Raw genomic sequence first — 10,959 nt, 5'->3', positions numbered from 1 at the left:
GCACCTCTGTGCCGCTGCTGCTGCTCCACCAGCCATAGGCACACCAGAGCCTGAGGCCAGGCGTTGTGCCTTGCTCCTTCTGGCGTTATTCTTTAATGTTTTAATAAAAATAATCTCATTTGCCATTATAGTAAATGCTTCTTCACTTTTTCTCTTAGTTGCTATTCTAACCCCATTTATGGCTTTATATTCCAAACCTCGTCCCTGGAAAACCATGCCTGTGGAAAAGTCCTGGGCATTAAAAGCCCCTCATATCGGGGAGGGGCTGGCAGTGCTCCTAACTCTTTGGGTCAGCCTCACCTGGGATTTTCTCCCTTACCTGATGCTCTAGGGCTGTCTGCTCACAGGCTCCCTACTCCTCCTGCCTCTGCCACAGCCGCCCGGCTGTGCTGTGCAAGCTCCCCACACGCAGCCTTGCTCTGTGTCTGTCAGTCTGAGAGGTCATTTTCTTCTTGCATCTGCTTAACTTGGTGACACTTAAACGCGAACCGCTTAGAAATCGTATTTAGGGACACAGACCCGCAGCTTCCCTGCTCCCTGCGTGCTCCGCCCTCGCACAGAGCCGGGGTGAGAGGAGCGCGTGTCTGCCAATGCGGGCTGGGAGCGCAGCAGGAACGCAGTGCTCAAAGCCAAAACGCAGGCCATACATAGGTAAGCCTGATGAACCAACATCTGTAGATCTGTTTTCACTGCTGGAAGGGCAAGTCACAACATGCTGGGAAGGGAAACCAGTAAACACACAGTGCAAAAGCCGTGTCTTTTCCAGCTGAAGGGAGAGACCGAAGGGCCTTCCCCCCTCGCACCTCTCATAACCTCAGTGCTGGCTTTATTAACTCAGAGTAGCAGCTTTACTTTATCAGATAGCCTGACTTTTGCATTCAGAGTGCAGCTTAGAGTGGACTGACTGTAATAAAAACTGCTGTCTCTAGCCTGTGAATAACTTGCTGGTTTAATTAAATTAATTTTGCTTCTAAATTCTACCTTAGCAGATTAGTAATTCACTAAAGGGTCATTTTACAATGTTTTCCAGTGGTGGATTAACCAGGCTGATTAAAAACGTAGACAAAGCTCCATTTTCCACCCTCAGAAGCCACTGATTTCTCCGAGGAAAAATTCCCACAGAATGTCACTGAGACAGGACGGACTTCGGTCAGTGAAATAAGTTCCTGCCGGATTCAGGGTGGAATTTCCCATTTCCAGAGGCTAAGGCCAGCACACCCCAAGCAGGAAATAACTCTCCGTTAGCAAGAGCCAAGAACCTTAGTGGAAGTGCTTTCTTTCATCGGCCGCCGGTGGGGCGGGGAGGAGCGAGAGGGACCGACTTTGGCGTGCCTAAGGTCTTTTGCAAATCTGCAACAAGGAGCAAGCTTGTTTCCAGTTCCCAGCCGGGAACATTTTGTTCAGAGGTTTCCGAGCTGGGAGCAGCTGGGGCAAGGCTGGCCGGCGGTTTTGCCGGATCCTGGTTCCGCACCCAGGGCTGGGCAGAGGGGTGGAGCTGGGCCAGCCTGCCTGGCTCTACTTGGGGCTGGAACAAACCTTCCCCCTCTTTCGCTGCTGAAGAAGATGTGCCGTCTGGCAGCACTTCGGAGGGAGAGGAGGAGGAAAAAATGTTAAGCCTTGTAAAACGGGTATTTCCACTGTGTCTGAGACCTTGCTGGGGTGATGCAGGGGAGCCTGAACAGAAATCCTCCTGTACAGCCAGGGCAGAGACCTGGTCAGAGGTTGCTGGCTCTGTTACCCCAATATCCTCACTGGTTTCCCAAAAGCTTTCAAAGGGTCTGGCTTCAATTTTCATTTTTTGATCTTACACAAGGTCAAAGCTCCCAAAGAGACAGTTTTGCCTTGTCCAGACCCATGCCCACATGGCAGTGACAAGTGGGACCGTGAATCTGCACTGGCCAATGGGAGAGTTGCCTGAGCCCTCTGCCTGTGGGTACCTGCTGTGGCTGCAGAGGGGTGGCACAGGTGGCCCAAATTTTCATTGGGCCTGGGAAACTCAGCCTGATAGGTGGTGTTTAACATGCAGCCGAGCCAGGTTTTGAAAGCTAAGCACGTACACACATAAATGGCTGGGATTTAACAAGTCACCTTACCACAGCAGTGCGAGATGGACAGTCCTGACATCTCTCTCAGCCTATTTACTTACCAACGCTTTCTTCCCTGCAAGATAGGCATGCCATCTATTAATCCCCAGCTTTATTGCATCTCAGTGACCAGTCTTTTTCTTTGACTCCCAGCATGTATTTTTTCCCCTCTCCTTTTAGTCCTCGTTATGCCTGTGTCCTACTAAATTTCTACACTCAGTATTTACAGACTGCAAATATTTGTAGGTTTATCACATTGCCTGTGAGCGACCACTTCACCAAGGTCTATGTATATTTTCCCTCATTAATCAGCTCCTTCAGACTCCCTATTTTTTGCTGCTCTTTCCTTTGTAGAGTTTGCAAACTTTGTTTGCTTTTAAAAGACAGCATAGGGAAGTTTAATTCTCTTTTCTTTTAAGAAGAGCAGTAGCTGGATGAAATTAAATGCCTATTAAGGAGAGTTTCAGGCAAACTTGCATTTGAGATGGCCAACTCTAAACTTCATACTTGTTCCCTCTTATTTGTCACATTTGTTTGCATCACTAGAGTTTTATGCTGCAAACCTTTGCATCCTCTTTTGTCAAACAGACTAATACATAATTCACTGTCCTGGGTAAATTCATTGACCTGCATGAAGTGCTCTGGACATGCAGGTACGTTTGTGTGCAAACAGTTGTGTGATTGCAGTCTCAAGAGGAGACCTTCAGCAGTACCTGGAAATCCAAATTGCACCACAGCCAGAGAAGTGGAGTCTTCTGCAGCCAAAATGCAGAGCCCAGGAGGAGCTTCAGCTGTGCCTGAAATACCAGTCACAGGTGGCTGCTGGGTCAGTGGTCACCTGGGAAGGCCAGTACCTGTCTCTGTCTCTATATCTCCCCTGCATTTACCCCAAGGCCAAAGTGCAAACAGGCATCTGAATAAAGAGAAATGTGTTGCAATATCCTGTGAATACGAGGTGTCTCTCCAACCTTTGCCACCAGATGCTGCGTGGTTGCCTACGGCAAAAATTGTACTTTACTCTGCTAAGGATCCCCCTGGAATCTCACTATGCTTACTAAGACTTAGTGGGAGCTGAAGAATCAAAAGATAATTCCCAGAGAGTTTAAATACGGTTTGATTATTCATGGGAGCAGCAGGGGAATGGTAAAATTCTCCTGGATCTGTCGTGAGCCTCTGGCATTGCACCAGACTGCTGTTTTCCAACCACTCTCCTTTCTTGGATGCCCCTAAATCCAGACTGTAACTTTAGACAAGCAAAATTCTTCATAGATGATGAAGAACCAGAGGACACTTCAGAGCCGCCCTCCATCTGGTGTAGTTTGGGTACTTTAAGGAGTTTGACTCCTTACAGATTCTGGAAAAAAAGTTAAATCATGCACCTTTGGTATAACTCTCTCCACCAGGGGCTATTCCCTGTGGACTCTGTCTGCAATGCAGCAGGCAGAGAGAACAAGGTCTGTTATTTTAGTTTAGGTGTATTTGGGCCTATTTTTATTCACATGAGCTACAGCAAGCTGTAGCAGGGCTACAGATATCACTTCAGCTGCAGTGTTTCCATTAAGGCTGATTTACCACTCAAAAGCAAACAAAACCAACCTAAAAACCAACAAGATAAAGGCAGCAAAATAAGAGTTTAACAACGATATCTGCTTGTCTTTGCAATAGTTTTAATGGTCTTGTGGTTTAGGCCTGTTTTATGGTCCTTTTAATTTTGTGAAATGTGTGGCATGCTGTCAGTGTTTTCTCCAGCTCTTGAAAAAATTGATAGGCAGAGTGCTTTAACAGAAAATCTCATAGCAAGGATTTTTAAACAATACTTGAATTGAATTCAATCCTATCATGTTGCTCTAGAACTATTTCTTAAGAGTGTGAAAATGGGGAAAAACAAATTCCTATCTAAAATTCTTCATAACTTATACCAAGAAAAGGCAAGAATGCCTTCCAGCTGGTCTGTTTAACAGCTAATATGTCATATAGTGGTATCAGCATCACAAATATGTTTCAGTTTTCCCTAGATAGTTTCAGTTAGTAGCCAGAAGTATCACCCAGGTCAGAAATTAATTAAAAAAATTAAATATAATTAACTGCTGGACTTCATTTACCTCCCAGAAACTAAGGTCAAAGTTTTGGTTTAAAAGTGGGGGTTTTTTTCCTGTAAAGTTAGCAGATTTCAGCTGCATAAAACCAGAATTTTGAGGATGAATCCAAATGTTCTAGACTGAACTTCTGAGGAAAACTGTTTATATGAATCAGCTCAACCAGCTCCCCTCAACAATAGAGCACTTGTAACTGCGATAGCACCGTCCACTTTTTGTTAATATGCAACTATCAGTGTGGTGAGTCACACTACAAAGCATTTAACAACTGTTCTCATAAATACCATACACCATCTGTTAACTGAATCAAAAGGCTACATGCCAATTTTACTTTGGGATAGAAAGGTCTGTTTTAAATTTACACCAATAGTCTCAGGGTGCACAGATACTACAAAAAGTTAGTATAGAAACATGTCATCCCACCCAATTCCCCAAAAGCACAGCTGAGAATGAAAAAAATTTTATCCAGTGGGATAATTTGACATTATTCTGTTTGTTGTCATTGCTAGTCAGAATTGCAGGACTTGAAATTTTCATTATTTGTGTCAAAAGACACCGATCTTTTTTTTTTTAATACTCTCAGGGAAGATGTCTACACTAGGTTTCTTACTAAATTATATTGAAATGAAGTGTTCTGACATGGTCAAAATACAAAAAAACTTTTCTTCTGAATTTGCTGGAGTGACATGAAGTACTTTGCTTCACAGCAATTCAGTTTGAGATTCCACTTGGTGACAACATCACCTCATCTTGCAGGAATGCTGGCTCCTGCCACCATCCCATCACTCAGGCTGGACACTGATTAGGTCACACAAGAAGGCCTGGAAGTCCCCTGATGCAGCTCATTCAATGACAAAGCATGGGAGACTTAACAAGAGGAAGCTTTGGACATTATCACTGCATTGGCAAACACTGCACAGTTGGAATTCAATTTCTATAAAACTTAGATAACTCAGACAGCTGAGGTTTATTGTCCTGATATAGAACTTAAGGGCATTTTAGTGGGAAAGGGTTTGAATGCTTATAAGATGTATTAATTAGTCTAATGAAATGTACTTGTCAGAACACACTTCTCCCCTGCTACCCATACATTTTTCAGTTTCCATTTCTCAGAAATAAACCAATTATTTTCTAACCCCTTTCACTGACACTGTCTCCAGTCAATTATAGAGTGTGAACTTAAACTGGCTGCACTCCAGAGGTTATAGTGGGAAGGAAGGAACAGTGGAGGTGATGGAGGGACTGAACGTGACTGGAATATCCCATGGAAGCTGGAGGTGAAGATGCATTATAGTGTGTGGGCCCAAAGGAAAAGATATGCAAGAAGTAAGCAGGAACAAATCAATATTTAGAGTATAAAAATAAAATCCTGCCAAATGATGCATATCTCCTTTTCTCAAGTGAATGTTAGAAAAAGCTATTCAGAGGTTTCCCTGTGCTCAGTTTCAGAACAAGGGCTACACACTCCGGGGGGAGGGAAACTATGTGCAACTTACATCTGTCCCGCTCTGAGGTAACTGTGCCTCTCAAAGAGCAAGAGTTGCCTTCTAAATGCAAGCAGAAAACTCTACCTTCTAAAGGTCCCTGTTTCTCCACCCCCACCCTGTTAGCTGGCTAGAGGACTACCCTGTTTCTGAACACCAGCTTCACAAAGTACTTCACAGATTTATATCAAAAAGCCTTCCACATTCCCCATACAGAAATATTGGCCTACAGATGTTGACATCATCAGCTTTGACCAATTTTGCAAGGCACTGGCAAAAGTTTTAAAGAGGAATACTGAAGTATTGAAAACTCTCAATGAACCCTGCAAAGAAATACAAAATTGAAACAACTTCCCTCCATCGTGACAGACGCTCCATTGCTGGTGATAAGATCTTTCTTTAATTATAAAACTGCCAGCAGCAACACTTGTGTGTTTATTTTCTGCACTGTTTTTGATGGTTGTGCTTTTCTGATTCACAAAAGCAGCTATATAGAGTCTGGGTTATTTGAGACTGGTGGCTATAGCAATAAGAATTCATATAATGTCAGAGAGATCATCATGTGCAACTATGCGCAAGAAGGACAGCCCTTTTGTTCTCAGACAATTTTTGCACCGGGTACAGCTCTCAGAAATGGAAGTGGGAGAGGATATGGAAGAGAAAGATACCCTGTTTCTTCCTAGTCTAATCACAATTGTTGCACTTAAAGCGGAGGCGAGATAAAATGACTGCATGGGATCTACCAAAACAGGGCCCCAACCTGTGTGGGGTACATACTGCAGCAGTCCTTCAGCACCTCCGGAGGGCTCACACCATCATTCTTTATATGCTAGGATATACTATTATTCATTATCCCATTCAGTGTAGTGTTCCTGCTTCTTAGAGCACCAGCTTCTTTATCGAGCACAAACATTCTGGAAATTAACTGGATTTTAAAAAATCACTTCAACCAATTTGGTTTACGAAGTTGTGTTTCCATTCATCTCCTCCCTGATCAACTCTGCCCTACAGCAAATGTGTCACAGCAAGTGAGACAGTTCCCTGTCATGTCCCCACACACCAGTTCCAGCACAACAGAACAGCTCCAGCCCTTCAATCTCCCAACCAGACCTTCCCAGGGACAGACTTTTGGCTTGGTGCTCAGGTTTCTTGAACTCAGAGCAAGAGCAGAGCTGTGGTCTGGAGTTTCATCACTGAGTCCTGGGTTGCAGCCTGTGTGCTCTCTGAAAAGCAAAGCCCCCAGCCACATATCTTTGTTCTTAGAGCTGGACTTTTAATCCTGTCAGAATCAAACAGATTTTGGAATTCTTGAATCTGTCTGTAACATTAAGATCTTGCTCTACAAGTATATTAGAAACACTGAATGTGCCAGATCAGGCACAGTCTCACCACCAGCGCACATATTGTGACAAACACGTGTCCTCGCCATGCTCTGGGCAGAGCTGAACTAATTCTGCCTTTGATCCAAACAAAAGGAGGGAAAGCGGATGCTTTAGGAGCATGCCAGCCATAGGTTCATGTACTATGCTTGCCAAGATTGTATGGCTTTCTGCTTTTGGCACAAAATCGTGGCATGCTCTTCTCTTTTTGGCAAGTGGACACATCTTGGCAATGGCACATTTCAGGCTTGTGTGTGCTTGCATTATGCATGGAAAATGTACTGTCCCAACACCCCACGTGACTCCTGCAGGAATAATAATTTTTTTTTGCCAGAGGAGCATTCTCAGAAACATATCATAAGCTCACAGAAACGTTTGTTGGGAAGGACCTCTGGGGTTCACCCTGCAGCTCTATTGCCAGCACTTGGTCAGGTCAGCCACGCATTTTCTAATTGAGTTTTCAGAACCCATTCCAAGGATGTAGATTCTACCACCACTCTCACAGGGCTCTCAAACTGTTTCCCAAACTCTGTCCTGAACCTCTCAGAAAACAATCTGTGGCCATTGTCTCTTCTGCATCTGGGCATCTCCCACTTCCAAGAAATTCTTGATTCTGTAGTCTTTGTAATACCCATTGGCATAGTTTTGAGCTGCTATTTCATCACCTCCTGGTGTTCTTTTCATCCTAGACACCTCAGCATCTCCTTCAGGTAATGGGCTTTAGGCCCAAAACTGGACATTTTTCTAGATGGGCCAGTGCCAAGCAGAAGGGATAGTAACACTCCTTGCTATGCCGGCTTTGGTCCTTGCAGTGGAGCTGAGGAAGTAGCCTTCTTCTGTAATAGAAACTCAGGGTGGTTCATATTCAACCCGACACCTGGGTCCTTAGGTTCCTTTCACTGGGGCCAGCCTGTGACTCAGCCAGCTGTTTCCACCCCATTCTGGTGCAGGGGTTATTCTGCCACACACACAGGGCTTTGCCCTTTTCCTTGCTAAAGGGAAAGTGGAATGGACTCTCAAGGCTCTCAAGGTTCTCAAGATCATGTTGAACTGAAACACAGGAGTTGAGTACCGGCTTTTTTATTTCACCTCCAACTAGCTGATTGTGAAGTTTTCTGTTAGTCATTTCAGAGACAATTTTCAGTATTGAACCTCTAATGCTAACCACAAACTTCAACTAGAATTATGGAGGCTTCGTGCCTCTGTAACACTGACAAAAGTGAGCTATTTTATCTTAGAAATATAGGATAGTTGGAAGTGACCTTTAAAGGTCATCTAGTCCAACCACCCTACAATGAGCAGGGACATCTTCAACTAGATCAGGTCACTCAGAGATTGATCCAGCCTGGCCTTGAATGTTTCCAGGAATTTGAAGGATTTGCATTCAAGAAGAGAAACAGAAGTAAGTACATAGGGAAGCAAATGAGGGATCCTGAGGTAGATCTCATTGATATTAAACATTTAGGGACAATCAAAGTCATAGAATCACAGAATCACAGAATCATGGAATCATGGCATCATAGAACCATTGAATGGCTTGGGTTGGAAGGGGCCTTAAAGATCATCTAGCTCCACCCTCCCTGCCATGGGCAGAGTCACTAGACCAGGTTGCTCAAAGCCCCATCCATCCTGGCCTTGAACACTGCATCCACAATTTCTCTGGGCAACCTGTTCCAGTGCCTCACCACCCTCACAGTGAAGAATTTCTTCCTAACATTTAATCTAAACCTACTCTCTTTCAGTTTGAAGCCTTTCTGCCTCATCCTGTAAGATGTAAGCTCTCTGGTAAGCTCCCTTCAGATGCTAGAAGGTCACAATTAGGTCACTCCAAAGCCCTCTCTTTTCCAGGCTGAACAATCCCAATTCTCTCAGCCTTTCCTCATAGGAGAGGTGCTCCACTTCTCTAATTATCTTGGTGGCCTCCTCTGGACTTGCTCCAGCTGGTCAGTCCTTCCTGTGCAGGGGACCCCAGAGCTGGATGCAGCACTCCAAAGTGGAGTAGAGGGGCAGAATCCCCTCCCCCACCCTGCTGGCCACATTTCTTTTGGTGCAGCCCAGGACATGATTGGTATTCTGGGCTGAAATCTCACACTTTGCTGGCTCACATCCGGCCCCTCATCCCTCAGCACCCCCAAGCCCTTCTTGGCAGGGCTGCTCTGGATCTGTTCATCCCCCAGCATGTATTGATACGGGAGGTTGCCCCAACCCAGGTGCAGCACCAGCATTTGGTCTTCTTGAGCCTCACGAGGTTCCCATGAGCCCATTTCTCCAACTTATCCAGGTTCCTCTGGATGGCATCCCATCACTCAGCTTGGTACCATCTGCAAATCTGCTGAAGGTACACTCAGGTCATTTGAGTGTTCATGTGCATGTTTATATGCTTGAATGCTGTAGACTTTTTTTATTAATTATAACCCTATCCTGAAGGGTGACAGGATGCATTAAAACTCCTGATACATTACTTGAACTTTACAATCACATTGAACAACTTCATTGCCAATATACACTCAAATTTTGTTTCAACTCCATTTTCAATATTATTACTGCAGGCTGCTTTAGTCAATATAGTCACATTTATGGAATCCAATAGATTGTAAAATAGAATTGGCCTTGTCATTAACATTGTCTATCCTAGCAAGTAGGGAACAAATTGTTCACAGCTCTTTCCAGAGTCCTCACAGAATAAGATCACAGAAAATACAAGCAATTTTTTCCTTTAGCTAGAGAAAACATTTCAAGAGAAGATGGATAATGCTGTCACATTGGTGTTAAAATCAGACTGTGGTGGTCATAAGAATAAGAAATTCTATGGCTTGAGAGAAAAGCTGCTTTGTTCTCAACATATCCCATTCTATTTTCCAGAATGCTGCAGCAAGCTCAAAGTCTCTGTATTTCTTTGCAGCAAAGTTGTCAGCAATGGTTTCTGCAGCAAATTTTAACTGTAGAAGATTTTGTACAAAACTTGTACAAGTTAGTACTATTTTTATTTGCATGCCCATGAATTACTGGTGCATGCAGTGATGACAACAGCATTTCACCACGTGCCTCACTTCAGCAAATACTGAAATAGTCAAGAAATAGCTAAAATTTGGGCACACAGAATTTGTTATAAAATACAGAGCCCTAAGAGGATCACTAAACACTAAAAGGAGAAAAAAATTTCAAAGAAAACTGTTGGGGTCCCTCCCCTGCCATGGAGCCCTGGGAGAGGGGCCCTGAGGGCACAGACACGGGGTTTCCCTGCCCCTGCTCAGCCTCGTTCCCATTGGTTGGTTTGTGTTCCCTGCGCGGGCAGAAGGACCCTTGGGCCCGTGACTGGAACAGTTCCTCGGCAGAGCTCCGGCCATGCGGCTGGAGAAATAAACATCTCTGAAACAGCTATCAAGAATCTGTCTGTCCATATATATTTCCTTTCCGCGGGATGCCTGGTTTGGTATATGCGTGTTGCAGGATCCCCACTGCAACATAATGGTGGAGAATTGAGAGCAGAACGATCCCCGATCCCTAAGCGACTGATTTGTGTGAGTAAACCCTGGAAACTTTGGATTCCTCTTCTTGGTTTTGCTTTGCTATTCCGTATCTAAACTATGGAGGAACCGTGGGAAGACTCTTGGCTCTCAGAGCCGCATATGGACATTTATCTTAAACTTAAAATGATTCTTGAACAACGATTTGTAAATTTTAGCTTGATTCAAGCTCAAAAAGAACTGAAACACTTCCTGGCATGGTTGTTTAAGAACTTTTTCTATGTTTCTTGGGATTTAATTCTTACGAAGGGCTTTTGGAAAACCGTTTGGACACAATTAATACTGGAGTCAAAATATATGCCGATGGAAGAATATTTTCGTGAATATTATTTAATTACCGAGACAGTTGAGCAATGTCAGCTGTCTCCTGGCGAAGGGAAGCCTGGCGC

General features: G+C 44.2%; 1 protein-coding gene across 3 annotated transcripts in view; it reads right to left on the bottom strand.

The window, feature by feature from the left end:
- Positions 1-10,959, bottom strand: part of STARD13 (StAR related lipid transfer domain containing 13) — a 329,105-nt gene that overhangs the window by 291,787 nt on the left and 26,359 nt on the right. Inside the window, exon 1 of one of the 3 annotated variants that reach the window (XM_017731329.1) lies at positions 320-425. The exons of the other annotated variants lie outside the window; for them this stretch is intronic. The gene's annotated coding sequence lies outside the window, so the exon portion shown is untranslated. Of the gene's footprint in view, positions 1-319; positions 426-10,959 lie in introns of those variants that run through there. 3 annotated transcript variants of the gene reach the window in all.

The sequence above is a fragment of the Corvus brachyrhynchos genome, unplaced genomic scaffold (genome assembly GCF_000691975.1).
Source record: "Corvus brachyrhynchos isolate BGI_N302 unplaced genomic scaffold, ASM69197v1 scaffold103, whole genome shotgun sequence".
NCBI classification, from domain to species: Eukaryota; Metazoa; Chordata; class Aves; order Passeriformes; family Corvidae; genus Corvus; species Corvus brachyrhynchos.
This window is presented reverse-complemented; position numbering and strand designations above follow the sequence as displayed.